At 51.6% G+C, this 15,027-nt stretch overlaps 30 non-coding genes across 30 annotated transcripts; 14 read left to right on the top strand and 16 right to left on the bottom strand.

Annotated features, from left to right (window-relative positions):
* The first annotated feature begins 549 nt into the window (after positions 1-549).
* Trnap-ugg (transfer RNA proline (anticodon UGG)) lies at positions 550-621 on the top strand. The gene has a single exon. It is a non-coding gene; the product is annotated as a tRNA-Pro (tRNA).
* A 195-nt stretch (positions 622-816) lies between these two features.
* Positions 817-889, bottom strand: Trnav-aac (transfer RNA valine (anticodon AAC)). Its single transcript has one exon. It is a non-coding gene; the product is annotated as a tRNA-Val (tRNA).
* A 631-nt stretch (positions 890-1,520) lies between these two features.
* Trnap-agg (transfer RNA proline (anticodon AGG)) lies at positions 1,521-1,592 on the top strand. The gene has a single exon. It is a non-coding gene; the product is annotated as a tRNA-Pro (tRNA).
* Positions 1,593-1,787: 195 nt separating this feature from the next.
* On the bottom strand, positions 1,788-1,860 carry Trnav-aac (transfer RNA valine (anticodon AAC)). Its single transcript has one exon. It is a non-coding gene; the product is annotated as a tRNA-Val (tRNA).
* Positions 1,861-2,491: 631 nt separating this feature from the next.
* Positions 2,492-2,563, top strand: Trnap-ugg (transfer RNA proline (anticodon UGG)). Its single transcript has one exon. It is a non-coding gene; the product is annotated as a tRNA-Pro (tRNA).
* A 195-nt stretch (positions 2,564-2,758) lies between these two features.
* Trnav-aac (transfer RNA valine (anticodon AAC)) lies at positions 2,759-2,831 on the bottom strand. The gene has a single exon. It is a non-coding gene; the product is annotated as a tRNA-Val (tRNA).
* A 631-nt stretch (positions 2,832-3,462) lies between these two features.
* Trnap-agg (transfer RNA proline (anticodon AGG)) lies at positions 3,463-3,534 on the top strand. The gene has a single exon. It is a non-coding gene; the product is annotated as a tRNA-Pro (tRNA).
* A 195-nt stretch (positions 3,535-3,729) lies between these two features.
* On the bottom strand, positions 3,730-3,802 carry Trnav-aac (transfer RNA valine (anticodon AAC)). The gene has a single exon. It is a non-coding gene; the product is annotated as a tRNA-Val (tRNA).
* Positions 3,803-4,434: 632 nt separating this feature from the next.
* Positions 4,435-4,506, top strand: Trnap-ugg (transfer RNA proline (anticodon UGG)). The gene has a single exon. It is a non-coding gene; the product is annotated as a tRNA-Pro (tRNA).
* Positions 4,507-4,701: 195 nt separating this feature from the next.
* Positions 4,702-4,774, bottom strand: Trnav-aac (transfer RNA valine (anticodon AAC)). The gene has a single exon. It is a non-coding gene; the product is annotated as a tRNA-Val (tRNA).
* Positions 4,775-5,405: 631 nt separating this feature from the next.
* Positions 5,406-5,477, top strand: Trnap-ugg (transfer RNA proline (anticodon UGG)). Its single transcript has one exon. It is a non-coding gene; the product is annotated as a tRNA-Pro (tRNA).
* A 195-nt stretch (positions 5,478-5,672) lies between these two features.
* On the bottom strand, positions 5,673-5,745 carry Trnav-aac (transfer RNA valine (anticodon AAC)). The gene has a single exon. It is a non-coding gene; the product is annotated as a tRNA-Val (tRNA).
* Positions 5,746-5,903: 158 nt separating this feature from the next.
* On the bottom strand, positions 5,904-5,976 carry Trnav-uac (transfer RNA valine (anticodon UAC)). The gene has a single exon. It is a non-coding gene; the product is annotated as a tRNA-Val (tRNA).
* Positions 5,977-6,387: 411 nt separating this feature from the next.
* On the top strand, positions 6,388-6,459 carry Trnap-agg (transfer RNA proline (anticodon AGG)). The gene has a single exon. It is a non-coding gene; the product is annotated as a tRNA-Pro (tRNA).
* Positions 6,460-6,654: 195 nt separating this feature from the next.
* Trnav-aac (transfer RNA valine (anticodon AAC)) lies at positions 6,655-6,727 on the bottom strand. The gene has a single exon. It is a non-coding gene; the product is annotated as a tRNA-Val (tRNA).
* Positions 6,728-7,626: 899 nt separating this feature from the next.
* Positions 7,627-7,699, bottom strand: Trnav-aac (transfer RNA valine (anticodon AAC)). Its single transcript has one exon. It is a non-coding gene; the product is annotated as a tRNA-Val (tRNA).
* Positions 7,700-8,330: 631 nt separating this feature from the next.
* Positions 8,331-8,402, top strand: Trnap-agg (transfer RNA proline (anticodon AGG)). The gene has a single exon. It is a non-coding gene; the product is annotated as a tRNA-Pro (tRNA).
* A 195-nt stretch (positions 8,403-8,597) lies between these two features.
* Positions 8,598-8,670, bottom strand: Trnav-aac (transfer RNA valine (anticodon AAC)). The gene has a single exon. It is a non-coding gene; the product is annotated as a tRNA-Val (tRNA).
* A 632-nt stretch (positions 8,671-9,302) lies between these two features.
* Positions 9,303-9,374, top strand: Trnap-ugg (transfer RNA proline (anticodon UGG)). The gene has a single exon. It is a non-coding gene; the product is annotated as a tRNA-Pro (tRNA).
* Positions 9,375-9,569: 195 nt separating this feature from the next.
* Positions 9,570-9,642, bottom strand: Trnav-aac (transfer RNA valine (anticodon AAC)). Its single transcript has one exon. It is a non-coding gene; the product is annotated as a tRNA-Val (tRNA).
* Positions 9,643-10,274: 632 nt separating this feature from the next.
* On the top strand, positions 10,275-10,346 carry Trnap-ugg (transfer RNA proline (anticodon UGG)). Its single transcript has one exon. It is a non-coding gene; the product is annotated as a tRNA-Pro (tRNA).
* A 195-nt stretch (positions 10,347-10,541) lies between these two features.
* Trnav-aac (transfer RNA valine (anticodon AAC)) lies at positions 10,542-10,614 on the bottom strand. The gene has a single exon. It is a non-coding gene; the product is annotated as a tRNA-Val (tRNA).
* A 631-nt stretch (positions 10,615-11,245) lies between these two features.
* On the top strand, positions 11,246-11,317 carry Trnap-agg (transfer RNA proline (anticodon AGG)). The gene has a single exon. It is a non-coding gene; the product is annotated as a tRNA-Pro (tRNA).
* A 195-nt stretch (positions 11,318-11,512) lies between these two features.
* Trnav-aac (transfer RNA valine (anticodon AAC)) lies at positions 11,513-11,585 on the bottom strand. The gene has a single exon. It is a non-coding gene; the product is annotated as a tRNA-Val (tRNA).
* Positions 11,586-12,217: 632 nt separating this feature from the next.
* On the top strand, positions 12,218-12,289 carry Trnal-uaa (transfer RNA leucine (anticodon UAA)). Its single transcript has one exon. It is a non-coding gene; the product is annotated as a tRNA-Leu (tRNA).
* Positions 12,290-12,484: 195 nt separating this feature from the next.
* Positions 12,485-12,557, bottom strand: Trnav-aac (transfer RNA valine (anticodon AAC)). The gene has a single exon. It is a non-coding gene; the product is annotated as a tRNA-Val (tRNA).
* A 632-nt stretch (positions 12,558-13,189) lies between these two features.
* Trnap-ugg (transfer RNA proline (anticodon UGG)) lies at positions 13,190-13,261 on the top strand. Its single transcript has one exon. It is a non-coding gene; the product is annotated as a tRNA-Pro (tRNA).
* A 195-nt stretch (positions 13,262-13,456) lies between these two features.
* Trnav-aac (transfer RNA valine (anticodon AAC)) lies at positions 13,457-13,529 on the bottom strand. Its single transcript has one exon. It is a non-coding gene; the product is annotated as a tRNA-Val (tRNA).
* A 632-nt stretch (positions 13,530-14,161) lies between these two features.
* On the top strand, positions 14,162-14,233 carry Trnap-agg (transfer RNA proline (anticodon AGG)). The gene has a single exon. It is a non-coding gene; the product is annotated as a tRNA-Pro (tRNA).
* A 195-nt stretch (positions 14,234-14,428) lies between these two features.
* On the bottom strand, positions 14,429-14,501 carry Trnav-aac (transfer RNA valine (anticodon AAC)). The gene has a single exon. It is a non-coding gene; the product is annotated as a tRNA-Val (tRNA).
* Positions 14,502-15,027: the final 526 nt, after the last annotated feature.

Here is a 15,027-nt window from a genome sequence, read left to right as displayed (position 1 = left end):
ATAACAAAGGTACATGCAGAAGATCCTCACATGTCGTGGCTCACTGGAGTACAATACGACATATTCAGGAAAATACTGTTCCCGCTCGGGGACCTTCTGCGTGTAAAGCAGACGTGATAACCGCTACACTACGGAAACTGCGGAAGTGAGGAGTCCATCCCCGTTCACTCGAAATTACCTCAGCCTGTCTCCCGTCTGCGAATGCACACGCGACGGTTCTTTTGACAGCCTGGAAACCATTACAGCCGAGGGCTCAAGAAGTCTTCGGGGTGCTCGAGAGGGTGTCTGCCGTAGCACCCCTAACGAGATAGCGGCGTTTCCCGCAGTCGTGATTGCAAGTCATAGCAGCAAAAGCAATCACTTTCTTAGCAGCAGGGGGTGCGAGCCCAGCGGCAGCTCTACATGAAGGTACCAATAGCCCAGGAAGGCCGCCGACCGCGGGATTCGCGCCGCCCCCATCCCGCCAGCCAACACGAGACTTTCCAGAGCACCCTGGGCCACATCGAGGGACCCAGTGCACTGAAATAATAGGCCTTTGCCACGTCAGATGGCACGTTGGTCTAGGGGTATGATTCCTGCTTTGGGTGCAGGAGGTCCCGGGTTCAAATCCCGGACGAGCCCTAGCGTTTTGTGCAAACTGATCGCACGTGAGTGGCTTAGTCGACGCAAAATGCTCGGCGTCAGTATCAAATGAATTTCATATTTGATGTGAGCAATTGACACTCTGATCCGACGTGTGAAGGCGATTACGAAGGTTTTAGGGTACAGATGGAAGCAGATGCATTTTAGTATGTCTTGTTTTTAAATATGAAGAAGTGGTTCCGCCCGGGATCGAACCGGGGACCTTCTGCGTGTTAGGCAGACGTGATAACCGCTACACCACGGAAACTACTTGTGTGCACTATACCTTAGAGACAACTCGTGCTGATGTTGTCATCGTAACTAAAAAAGTAAATAAATGCGCTACTTGCATAACAAAGGTACATGCAGAAGATCCTCACATGTCGTGGCTCACTGGAGTACAATACGACATATTCAGGAAAATACTGTTCCCGCTCGGGGACCTTCTGCGTGTAAAGCAGACGTGATAACCGCTACACTACGGAAACTGCGGAAGTGAGGAGTCCATCCCCGTTCACTCGAAATTACCTCAGCCTGTCTCCCGTCCGCGAATGCACACGCGACGGTTCTTTTGACAGCCTGGAAACCATTACAGCCGAGGGCACAAGAAGTCTTCGGGTGCTCGAGAGTTTGTCTGCCGTAGCACCCCTAACGAGATAGCGGCTTTTCCCGCAGTCGTGATTGCAAGTCATAGCAGCAAAAGCAATCACTTTCTGAGCAGCAGGGAGTGCGAGCCCAGCGGCAGCTCTACATGAAGGTACCAATAGCCCAGGAAGGCCGCCGACCGCGGGAATTCGCGCCGCCCCCATCCCGCCAGCCTACACGAGATTTTCCACAGCACCCTGGACCACATCGAGGGACCCAGTGCACTGAAATTATAGTCATTCGCCATGTCAGATGGCTCGTTGGTCTAGGGGTATGATTCCTGCTTAGGGTGCAGGAGGTCCCAGGTTCAAATCCCGGACGAGCCCTAGCGTTTTGTGCAAACTGATCGCACGTGAGTGGCTTAGTCGACGCAAAATGCTCGGCGGCAGTATCAAATGAATTTCATATTTGATGTGAGCAATTGACACTCTGATCCGACGTGTGAAGGCGATTACGAAGGTTTTTGGGTACAGATGGAAGCAGATGCATGTTACTATGTCTTGTTTTTAATGATGAAAAAGTGTTTCCGCCCGGGATCGAACCGGGGACCTTCTGCGTGTTAGGCAGACGTGATAACCGCTACACCACGGAAACTACTTGTGTGCACTATACCTTAGAGACAACTCGTGCTGATGTTGTCATCGTAACTAAAAAAGTAAATAAATGCGCTACTTGCATAACAAAGGTACATGCAGAAGATCCTCACATGTCGTGGCTCACTGGAGTACAATACGACATATTCAGGAAAATACTGTTCCCGCTCGGGGACCTTCTGCGTGTAAAGCAGACGTGATAACCGCTACACTACGGAAACTGCGGAAGTGAGGAGTCAATCCCCGTTCACTCGAAATTACCTCAGCCTGTCTCCCGTCCGCGAATGCACACGCGACGGTTCTTTTGACAGCCTGGAAACCATTACAGCCGAGGGCTCAAGAAGTCTTCGGGGTGCTCGAGAGGGTGTCTGCCGTAGCACCCCTAACGAGATAGCGGCGTTTCCCGCAGTCGTGATTGCAAGTCATAGCAGCAAAAGCAATCACTTTCTTAGCAGCAGGGGGTGCGAGCCCAGCGGCAGCTCTACATGAAGGTACCAATAGCCCAGGAAGGCCGCCGACCGCGGGATTCGCGCCGCCCCCATCCCTCCAGCCAACACGAGACTTTCCAGAGCACCCTGGGCCACATCGAGGGACCCAGTGCACTGAAATAATAGGCCTTTGCCACGTCAGATGGCTCGTTGGTCTAGGGGTATGATTCCTGCTTTGGGTGCAGGAGGTCCCGGGTTCAAATCCCGGACGAGCCCTAGCGTTTTGTGCAAACTGATCGCACGTGAGTGGCTTAGTCGACGCAAAATGCTCGGCGTCAGTATCAAATGAATTTCATATTTGATGTGAGCAATTGACACTCTGATCCGACGTGTGAAGGCGATTACGAAGGTTTTAGGGTACAGATGGAAGCAGATGCATTTTAGTATGTCTTGTTTTTAAATATGAAGAAGTGGTTCCGCCCGGGATCGAACCGGGGACCTTCTGCGTGTTAGGCAGACGTGATAACCGCTACACCACGGAAACTACTTGTGTGCACTATACCTTAGAGACAACTCGTGCTGATGTTGTCATCGTAACTAAAAAAGTAAATAAATGCGCTACTTGCATAACAAAGGTACATGCAGAAGATCCTCACATGTCGTGGCTCACTGGAGTACAATACGACATATTCAGGAAAATACTGTTCCCGCTCGGGGACCTTCTGCGTGTAAAGCAGACGTGATAACCGCTACACTACGGAAACTGCGGAAGTGAGGAGTCCATCCCCGTTCACTCGAAATTACCTCAGCCTGTCTCCCGTCCGCGAATGCACACGCGACGGTTCTTTTGACAGCCTGGAAACCATTACAGCCGAGGGCACAAGAAGTCTTCGGGTGCTCGAGAGTTTGTCTGCCGTAGCACCCCTAACGAGATAGCGGCTTTTCCCGCAGTCGTGATTGCAAGTCATAGCAGCAAAAGCAATCACTTTCTTAGCAGCAGGGAGTGCGAGCCCAGCGGCAGCTCTACATGAAGGTACCAATAGCCCAGGAAGGCCGCCGACCGCGGGAATTCGCGCCGCCCCCATCCCGCCAGCCTACACGAGATTTTCCACAGCACCCTGGACCACATCGAGGGACCCAGTGCACTGAAATTATAGTCATTCGCCATGTCAGATGGCTCGTTGGTCTAGGGGTATGATTCCTGCTTAGGGTGCAGGAGGTCCCGGGTTCAAATCCCGGACGAGCCCTAGCGTTTTGTGCAAACTGATCGCACGTGAGTGGCTTAGTCGACGCAAAATGCTCGGCGGCAGTATCAAATGAATTTCATATTTGATGTGAGCAATTGACACTCTGATCCGACGTGTTAAGGCGATTACGAAGGTTTTTGGGTACAGATGGAAGCAGATGCATGTTACTATGTCTTGTTTTTAATGATGAAAATGTGTTTCCGCCCGGGATCGAACCGGGGACCTTCTGCGTGTTAGGCAGACGTGATAACCGCTACACCACGGAAACTACTTGTGTGCACTATACCTTAGAGACAACTCGTGCTGATGTTGTCATCGTAACTAAAAAAGTAAATAAATGCGCTACTTGCATAACAAAGGTACATGCAGAAGATCCTCACATGTCGTGGCTCACTGGAGTACAATACGACATATTCAGGAAAATACTGTTCCCGCTCGGGGACCTTCTGCGTGTGAAGCAGACTTGATAACCGCTACACTACGGAAACTGCGGAAGTGAGGAGTCAATCCCCGTTCACTCGAAATTACCTCAGCCTCTCTCCCGTCCGCGAATGCACACGCGACGGTTCTTTTGACAGCCTGGAAACCATTACAGCCGAGGGCTCAAGAAGTCTTCGGGGTGCTCGAGAGGGTGTCTGCCGTAGCACCCCTAACGAGATAGCGGCGTTTCCTGCAGTCGTGATTGCAAGTCATAGCAGCAAAAACAATCACTTTCTTAGCAGCAGGGGGTGCGAGCCCAGCGGCAGCTCTACATGAAGGTACCAATAGCCCAGGAAGGCCGCCGACCGCGGGAATTCGCGCCGCCCCCATCCCGCCAGCCTACACGAGACTTTCCAGAGCACCCTGGGCCACATCGAGGGACCCAGTGCACTGAAATAATAGGCCTTTGCCACGTCAGATGGCTCCTTGGTCTAGGGGTATGATTCCTGCTTTGGGTGCAGGAGGTCCCGGGTTCAAATCCCGGACGAGCCCTAGCGTTTTGTGCAAACTGATCGCACGTGAGTGGCTTAGTCGACGCAAAATGCTCGGCGGCAGTATCAAATGAATTTCATATTTGATGTGAGCAATTGACACTCTGATCCGACGTGTGAAGGCGATTACGAAGGTTTTAGGGTACAGATGGAAGCAGATGCATGTTAGTATGTCTTGTTTTTAAATATGAAGAAGTGTTTCCGCCCGGGATCGAACCGGGGACCTTCTGCGTGTTAGGCAGACGTGATAACCGCTACACCACGGAAACTACTTGTGTGCACTATACCTTAGAGACAACTCGTGCTGATGTTGTCATCGTAACTAAAAAAGTAAATAAATGCGCTACTTGCATAACAAAGGTACATGCAGAATATCCTCACATGTCGTGGCTCACTGGAGTACAATACGACATATTCAGGAAAATACTGTTCCCGCTCGGGGACCTTCTGCGTGTAAAGCAGACGTGATAACCGCTACACTACGGAAACTGCGGAAGTGAGGAGTCCATCCCCGTTCACTCGAAATTACCTCAGCCTGTCTCCCGTCCGCGAATGCACACGCGACGGTTCTTTTGACAGCCTGGAAACCATTACAGCCGAGGGCTCAAGAAGTCTTCGGGGTGCTCGAGAGGGTGTCTGCCGTAGCACCCCTAACGAGATAGCGGCGTTTCCCGCAGTCGTGATTGCAAGTCATAGCAGCAAAAGCAATCACTTTCTTAGCAGCAGGGGGTGCGAGCCCAGCGGCAGCTCTACATGAAGGTACCAATAGCCCAGGAAGGCCGCCGACCGCGGGATTCGCGCCGCCCCCATCCCGCCAGCCAACACGAGACTTTCCAGAGCACCCTGGGCCACATCGAGGGACCCAGTGCACTGAAATAATAGGCCTTTGCCACGTCAGATGGCTCGTAGGTCTAGGGGTATGATTCCTGCTTTGGGTGCAGGAGGTCCCGGGTTCAAATCCCGGACGAGCCCTAGCGTTTTGTGCAAACTGATCGCACGTGAGTGGCTTAGTCGACGCAAAATGCTCGGCGTCAGTATCAAATGAATTTCATATTTGATGTGAGCAATTGACACTCTGATCCGACGTGTGAAGGCGATTACGAAGGTTTTAGGATACAGATGGAAGCAGATGCATTTTAGTATGTCTTGTTTTTAAATATGAAGAAGTGGTTCCGCCCGGGATCGAACCGGGGACCTTCTGCGTGTTAGGCAGACGTGATAACCGCTACACCACGGAAACTACTTGTGTGCACTATACCTTAGAGACAACTCGTGCTGATGTTGTCATCGTAACTAAAAAATTAAATAAATGCGCTACTTGCATAACAAAGGTACATGCAGAAGATCCTCACATGTCGTGGCTCACTGGAGTACAATACGACATATTCAGGAAAACACTGTTCCCGCCCAGGATCGAACCGGGGACCTTCTGCGTGTAAAGCAGACGTGATAACCGCTACACTACGGAAACTGCGGAAGTGAGGAGTCCATCCCCGTTCACTCGAAATTACCTCAGCCTCTCTCCCGTCCGCGAATGCACACGCGACGGTTCTTTTGACAGCCTGGAAACCATTACAGCCGAGGGCACAAGAAGTCTTCGGGTGCTCGAGAGTTTGTCTGCCGTAGCACCCCTAACGAGATAGCGGCTTTTCCCGCAGTCGTGATTGCAAGTCATAGCAGCAAAAGCAATCACTTTCTTAGCAGCAGGGAGTGCGAGCCCAGCGGCAGCTCTACATGAAGGTACCAATAGCCCAGGAAGGCCGCCGACCGCGGGAATTCGCGCCGCCCCCATCCCGCCAGCCTACACGAGATTTTCCACAGCACCCTGGACCACATCGAGGGACCCAGTGCACTGAAATTATAGTCATTCGCCATGTCAGATGGCTCCTTGGTCTAGGGGTATGATTCCTGCTTAGGGTGCAGGAGGTCCCGGGTTCAAATCCCGGACGAGCCCTAGCGTTTTGTGCAAACTGATCGCACGTGAGTGGCTTAGTCGACGCAAAATGCTCGGCGGCAGTATCAAATGAATTTCATATTTGATGTGAGCAATTGACACTCTGATCCGACGTGTGAAGGCGATTACGAAGGTTTTTGGGTACAGATGGAAGCAGATGCATGTTACTATGTCTTGTTTTTAATGATGAAAAAGTGTTTCCGCCCGGGATCGAACCGGGGACCTTCTGCGTGTTAGGCAGACGTGATAACCGCTACACCACGGAAACTACTTGTGTGCACTATACCTTAGAGACAACTCGTGCTGATGTTGTCATCGTAACTAAAAAAGTAAATAAATGCGCTACTTGCATAACAAAGGTACATGCAGAAGATCCTCACATGTCGTAGCTCACTGGAGTACAATACGACATATTCAGGAAAATACTGTTCCCGCTCGGGGACCTTCTGCGTGTGAAGCAGACTTGATAACCGCTACACTACGGAAACTGCGGAAGTGAGGAGTCAATCCCCGTTCACTCGAAATTACCTCAGCCTCTCTCCCGTCCGCGAATGCACACGCGACGGTTCTTTTGACAGCCTGGAAACCATTACAGCCGAGGGCTCAAGAAGTATTCGGAGTGCTCGAGAGGGTGTCTGCCGTAGCACCCCTAACGAGATAGCGGCGTTTCCCGCAGTCGTGATTGCAAGTCATAGCAGCAAAAGCAATCACTTTCTTAGCAGCAGGGGGTGCGAGCCCAGCGGCAGCTCTACATGAAGGTACCAATAGCCCAGGAAGGCCGCCGACCGCGGGAATTCGCGCCGCCCCCATCCCGCCTGCCTACACGAGACTTTCCAGAGAACCCTGGGCCACATCGAGGGACCCAGTGCACTGAAATAATAGGCCTTTGCCACGTCAGATGGCTCCTTTGTCTAGGGGTATGATTCCTGCTTTGGGTGCAGGAGGTCCCGGGTTCAAATCCCGGACGAGCCCTAGCGTTTTGTGCAAACTGATCGCACGTGAGTGGCTTAGTCGACGCAAAATGCTCGGCGTCAGTATCAAATGAATTTCATATTTGATGTGAGCAATTGACACTCTGATCCGACGTGTGAAGGCGATTACGAAGGTTTTAGGGTACAGATGGAAGCAGATGCATGTTAGTATGTCTTGTTTTTAAATATGAAGAAGTGTTTCCGCCCGGGATCGAACCGGGGAACTTCTGCGTGTTAGGCAGACGTGATAACCGCTACACCACGGAAACTACTTGTGTGCACTATACCTTAGAGACAACTCGTGCTGATGTTGTCATCGTAACTAAAAAAGTAAATAAATGCGCTACTTGCATAACAAAGGTACATGCAGAAGATCCTCACATGTCGTGGCTCACTGGAGTACAATACGACATATTCAGGAAAATACTGTTCCCGCTCGGGGACCTTCTGCGTGTGAAGCAGACTTGATAACCGCTACACTACGGAAACTGCGGAAGTGAGGAGTCAATCCCCGTTCACTCGAAATTACCTCAGCCTCTCTCCCGTCCGCGAATGCACACGCGACGGTTCTTTTGACAGCCTGGAAACCATTACAGCTGAGGGCACAAGAAGTCTTCGGGTGCTCGAGAGTTTGTCTGCCGTAGCAACCCTAACGAGATAGCGGCTTTTCCCGCAGTCGTGATTGCAAGTCATAGCAGCAAAAGCAATCACTTTCTTAGCAGCAGGGAGTGCGAGCCCAGCGGCAGCTCTACATGAAGGTACCAATAGCCCAGGAAGGCCGCCGACCGCGGGAATTCGCGCCGCCCCCATCCCGCCAGCCTACACGAGATTTTCCACAGCACCCTGGACCACATCGAGGGACCCAGTGCACTGAAATTATAGTCATTCGCCATGTCAGATGGCTCGTTGGTCTAGGGGTATGATTCCTGCTTAGGGTGCAGGAGGTCCCGGGTTCAAATCCCGGACGAGCCCTAGCGTTTTGTGCAAACTGATCGCATGTGAGTGGCTTAGTCGACGCAAAATGCTCGGCGGCAGTATCAAATGAATTTCATATTTGATGTGAGCAATTGACACTCTGATCCGACGTGTGAAGGCGATTACGAAGGTTTTCGGGTACAGATGGAAGCAGATGCATGTTACTATGTCTTGTTTTTAATGATGAAAAAGTGTTTCCGCCCGGGATCGAACCGGGGACCTTCTGCGTGTTAGGCAGACGTGATAACCGCTACACCACGGAAACTACTTGTGTGCACTATACCTTAGAGACAACTCGTGCTGATGTTGTCATCGTAACTAAAAAAGTAAATAAATGCGCTACTTGCATAACAAAGGTACATGCAGAAGATCCTCACATGTCGTGGCTCACTGGAGTACAATACGACATATTCAGGAAAATACTGTTCCCGCTCGAGGACCTTCTGCGTGTGAAGCAGACTTGATAACCGCTACACTACGGAAACTGCGGAAGTGAGGAGTCAATCCCCGTTCACTCGAAATTACCTCAGCCTCTCTCCCGTCCGCGAATGCACACGCGACGGTTCTTTTGACAGCCTGGAAACCATTACAGCCGAGGGCTCAAGAAGTCTTCGGGGTGCTCGAGAGGGTGTCTGCCGTAGCACCCCTAACGAGATAGCGGCGTTTCCCGCAGTCGTGATTGCAAGTCATAGCAGCAAAAGCAATCACTTTCTTAGCAGCAGGGGGTGCGAGCCCAGCGGCAGCTCTACATGAAGGTACCAATAGCCCAGGAAGGCCGCCGACCGCGGGAATTCGCGCCGCCCCCATCCCGCCAGCCTACACGAGACTTTCCAGAGCACCCTGGGCCACATCGAGGGACCCAGTGCACTGAAATAATAGTCATTCGCCACGTCAGATGGCTCGTTGGTCTAGGTGTATGATTCCTGCTTTGGGTGCAGGAGGTCCCGGGTTCAAATCCCGGACGAGCCCTAGCGTTTTGTGCAAACTGATCGCACGTGAGTGGCTTAGTCGACGCAAAATGCTCGGCGTCAGTATCAAATGAATTTCATATTTGATGTGAGCAATTGACACTCTGATCCGACGTGTGAAGGCGATTACGAAGGTTTTAGGGTACAGATGGAAGCAGATGCATTTTAGTATGTCTTGTTTTTAAATAAGAAGAAGTGGTTCCGCCCGGGATCGAACCGGGGACCTTCTGCGTGTTAGGCAGACGTGATAACCGCTACACCACGGAAACTACTTGTGTGCACTATACCTTAGAGACAACTCGTGCTGATGTTGTCATCGTAACTAAAAAAGTAAATAAATGCGCTACTTGCATAACAAAGGTACATGCAGAAGATCCTCACATGTCGTGGCTCACTGGAGTACAATACGACATATTCAGGAAAATACTGTTCCCGCTCGGGGACCTTCTGCGTGTGAAGCAGACTTGATAACCGCTACACTACGGAAACTGCGGAAGTGAGGAGTCAATCCCCGTTCACTCGAAATTACCTCAGCCTCTCTCCCGTCCGCGAATGCACACGCGACGGTTCTTTTGACAGCCTGGAAACCATTACAGCCGAGGGCTCAAGAAGTCTTCGGGGTGCTCGAGAGGGTGTCTGCCGTAGCACCCCTAACGAGATAGCGGCGTTTCCCGCAGTCGTGATTGCAAGTCATAGCAGCAAAAGCAATCACTTTCTTAGCAGCAGGGGGTGCGAGCCCAGCGGCAGCTCTACATGAAGGTACCAATAGCCCAGGAAGGCCGCCGACCGCGGGAATTCGCGCCGCCCCCATCCCGCCAGCCTACACGAGACTTTCCAGAGCACCCTGGGCCACATCGAGGGACCCAGTGCACTGAAATAATAGTCATTCGCCACGTCAGATGGCTCGTTGGTCTAGGTGTATGATTCCTGCTTTGGGTGCAGGAGGTCCCGGGTTCAAATCCCGGACGAGCCCTAGCGTTTTGTGCAAACTGATCGCACGTGAGTGGCTTAGTCGACGCAAAATGCTCGGCGTCAGTATCAAATGAATTTCATATTTGATGTGAGCAATTGACACTCTGATCCGACGTGTGAAGGCGATTACGAAGGTTTTAGGGTACAGATGGAAGCAGATGCATTTTAGTATGTCTTGTTTTTAAATATGAAGAAGTGGTTCCGCCCGGGATCGAACCGGGGACCTTCTGCGTGTTAGGCAGACGTGATAACCGCTACACCACGGAAACTACTTGTGTGCACTATACCTTAGAGACAACTCGTGCTGATGTTGTCATCGTAACTAAAAAAGTAAATAAATGCGCTACTTGCATAACAAAGGTACATGCAGAAGATCCTCACATGTCGTGGCTCACTGGAGTACAATACGACATATTCAGGAAAATACTGTTCCCGCTCGGGGACCTTCTGCGTGTGAAGCAGACTTGATAACCGCTACACTACGGAAACTGCGGAAGTGAGGAGTCCATCCCCGTTCACTCGAAATTACCTCAGCCTGTCTCCCGTCCGCGAATGCACACGCGACGGTTCTTTTGACAGCCTGGAAACCATTACAGCCGAGGGCACAAGAAGTCTTCGGGTGCTCGAGAGTTTGTCTGCCGTAGCACCCCTAACGAGATAGCGGCTTTTCCCGCAGTCGTGATTGCAAGTCATAGCAGCAAAAGCAATCACTTTCTTAGCAGCAGGGAGTGCGAGCCCAGCGGCAGCTCTACATGAAGGTACCAATAGCCCAGGAAGGCCGCCGACCGCGGGAATTCGCGCCGCCCCCATCCCGCCAGCCTACACGAGATTTTCCACAGCACCCTGGACCACATCGAGGGACCCAGTGCACTGAAATTATAGTCATTCGCCATGTCAGATGGCTCGTTGGTCTAGGGGTATGATTCCTGCTTAGGGTGCAGGAGGTCCCGGGTTCAAATCCCGGACGAGCCCTAGCGTTTTGTGCAAACTGATCGCACGTGAGTGGCTGAGTCGACGCAAAATGCTCGGCGGCAGTATCAAATGAATTTCATATTTGATGTGAGCAATTGACACTCTGATCCGACGTGTGAAGGCGATTACGAAGGTTTTTGGGTACAGATGGAAGCAGATGCATGTTACTATGTCTTGTTTTTAATGATGAAAAAGTGTTTCCGCCCGGGATCGAACCGGGGACCTTCTGCGTGTTAGGCAGACGTGATAACCGCTACACCACGGAAACTACTTGTGTGCACTATACCTTAGAGACAACTCGTGCTGATGTTGTCATCGTAACTAAAAAAGTAAATAAATGCGCTACTTGCATAACAAAGGTACATGCAGAAGATCCTCACATGTCGTGGCTCACTGGAGTACAATACGACATATTCAGGAAAATACTGTTCCCGCTCGAGGACCTTCTGCGTGTGAAGCAGACTTGATAACCGCTACACTACGGAAACTGCGGAAGTGAGGAGTCAATCCCCGTTCACTCGAAATTACCTCAGCCTCTCTCCCGTCCGCGAATGCACACGCGACGGTTCTTTTGACAGCCTGGAAACCATTACAGCCGAGGGCTCAAGAAGTCTTCGGGGTGCTCGAGAGGGTGTCTGCCGTAGCACCCCTAACGAGATAGCGGCGTTTCCCGCAGTCGTGATTGCAAGTCATAGCAGCAAAAGCAATCACTTTCTTAGCAGCAGGGGGTGCGAGCCCAGCGGCAGCTCTACATGAAGGTACCAATAGCCCAGGAAGGCCGCCGACCGCGGGAATTCGCGCCGCCCCCATCCCGCCAGCCTACACGAGACTTTCCAGAGCACCCTGGGCCACATCGAGGGACCCAGTGCACTGAAATAATAGGCCTTTGCCACGTCAGATGGCTCCTTGGTCTAGGGGTATGATTCCTGCTTTAAGTGCAGGAGGTCCCGGGTTCAAATCCCGGACGAGCCCTAGCGTTTTGTGCAAACTGATCGCACGTGAGTGGCTTAGTCGACGCAAAATGCTCGGCGTCAGTATCAAATGAATTTCATATTTGATGTGAGCAATTGACACTCTGATCCGACGTGTGAAGGCGATTACGAAGGTTTTAGGGTACAGATGGAAGCAGATGCATGTTAGTATGTCTTGTTTTTAAATATGAAGAAGTGGTTCCGCCCGGGATCGAACCGGGGACCTTCTGCGTGTTAGGCAGACGTGATAACCGCTACACCACGGAAACTACTTGTGTGCACTATACCTTAGAGACAACTCGTGCTGATGTTGTCATCGTAACTAAAAAAGTAAATAAATGCGCTACTTGCATAACAAAGGTACATGCAGAAGATCCTCACATGTCGTGGCTCACTGGAGTACAATACGACATATTCAGGAAAATACTGTTCCCGCTCGGGGACCTTCTGCGTGTGAAGCAGACTTGATAACCGCTACACTACGGAAACTGCGGAAGTGAGGAGTCAATCCCCGTTCACTCGAAATTACCTCAGCCTCTCTCCCGTCCGCGAATGCACACGCGACGGTTCTTTTGACAGCCTGGAAACCATTACAGCCGAGGGCTCAAGAAGTCTTCGGGGTGCTCGAGAGGGTGTCTGCCGTAGCACCCCTAACGAGATAGCGGCGTTTCCCGCAGTCGTGATTGCAAGTCATAGCAGCAAAAGCAATCACTTTCTTAGCAGCAGGGAGTGCGAGCCCAGCGGCAGCTCTACATGAAGGTACCAATAGCCCAGGAAGGCCGCCGACCGCGGGAATTCGCGCCGCCCCCATCCCGCCAGCCTACACGAGACTTTCCAGAGCACCCTGGGCCACATCGAGGGACCCAGTGCACTGAAATAATAGTCATTCGCCACGTCAGATGGCTCGTTGGTCTAGGGGTATGATTCCTGCTTTGGGTGCAGGAGGTCCCGGGTTCAAATCCCGGACGAGCCCTAGCGTTTTGTGCAAACTGATCGCACGTGAGTGGCTTAGTCGACGCAAAATGCTCGGCGGCAGTATCAAATGAATTTCATATTTGATGTGAGCAATTGACACTCTGATCCGACGTGTGAAGGCGATTACGAAGGTTTTTGGGTACAGATGGAAGCAGATGCATGTTAGTATGTCTTGTTTTTAAATATGAAGAAGTGGTTCCGCCCGGGATCGAACCGGGGACCTTCTGCGTGTTAGGCAGACGTGATAACCGCTACACCACGGAAACTACTTGTGTGCACTATACCTTAGAGACAACTCGTGCTGATGTTGTCATCGTAACTAAAAAAGTAAATAAATGCGCTACTTGCATAACAAAGGTACATGCAGAAGATCCTCACATGTCGTGGCTCACTGGAGTACAATACGACATATTCAGGAAAATACTGTTCCCGCTCGGGGACCTTCTGCGTGTGAAGCAGACTTGATAACCGCTACACTACGGAAACTGCGGAAGTGAGGAGTCAATCCCCGTTCACTCGAAATTACCTCAGCCTGTCTCCCGTCCGCGAATGCCCACGCGACGGTTCTTTTGACAGCCTGGAAACCATTACAGCCGAGGGCTCAAGAAGTCTTCGGGGTGCTCGAGAGGGTGTCTGCCGTAGCACCCCTAACGAGATAGCGGCGTTTCCCGCAGTCGTGATTGCAAGTCATAGCAGCAAAAGCAATCACTTTCTTAGCAGCAGGGGGTGCGAGCCCAGCGGCAGCTCTACATGAAGGTACCAATAGCCCAGGAAGGCCGCCGACCGCGGGAATTCGCGCCGCCCCCATCCCGCCAGCCTACACGAGATTTTCCACAGCACCCTGGACCACATCGAGGGACCCAGTGCACTGAAATTATAGTCATTCGCCATGTCAGATGGCTCGTTGGTCTAGGGGTATGATTCCTGCTTAGGGTGCAGGAGGTCCCGGGTTCAAATCCCGGACGAGCCCTAGCGTTTTGTGCAAACTGATCGCACGTGAGTGGCTTAGTCGACGCAAAATGCTCGGCGGCAGTATCAAATGAATTTCATATTTGATGTGAGCAATTGACACTCTGATCCGACGTGTGAAGGCGATTACGAAGGTTTTTGGGTACAGATGGAAGCAGATGCATGTTACTATGTCTTGTTTTTAATGATGAAAAAGTGTTTCCGCCCGGGATCGAACCGGGGACCTTCTGCGTGTTAGGCAGACGTGATAACCGCTACACCACGGAAACTACTTGTGTGCATTATACCTTAGAGACAACTCGTGCTGATGTTGTCATCGTAACTAAAAAAGTAAATAAATGCGCTACTTGCATAACAAAGGTACATGCAGAAGATCCTCACATGTCGTGGCTCACTGGAGTACAATACGATATATTCAGGAAAATACTGTTCCCGCTCGGGGACCTTCTGCGTGTGAAGCAGGCTTGATAACCGCTACACTACGGAAACTGCGGAAGTGAGGAGTCAATCCCCGTTCACTCGAAATTACCTCAGCCTCTCTCCCGTCCGCGAATGCACACGCGACGGTTCTTTTGACAGCCTGGAAACCATTACAGCCGAGGGCTCAAGAAGTCTTCGGGGTGCTCGAGAGGGTGTCTGCCGTAGCACCCCTAACGAGATAGCGGCGTTTCCCGCAGTCGTGATTGCAAGTCATAGCAGCAAAAGCAATCACTTTCTTAGCAGCAGGGGGTGCGAGCCCAGCGGCAGCTCTACATGAAGGTACCAATAGCCCAGGAAGGCCGCCGACCGCGGGAA

This window comes from Schistocerca gregaria, chromosome 2 (genome assembly GCF_023897955.1).
Source record: "Schistocerca gregaria isolate iqSchGreg1 chromosome 2, iqSchGreg1.2, whole genome shotgun sequence".
NCBI classification, from domain to species: domain Eukaryota; kingdom Metazoa; phylum Arthropoda; class Insecta; order Orthoptera; family Acrididae; genus Schistocerca; species Schistocerca gregaria.
This window is presented reverse-complemented; position numbering and strand designations above follow the sequence as displayed.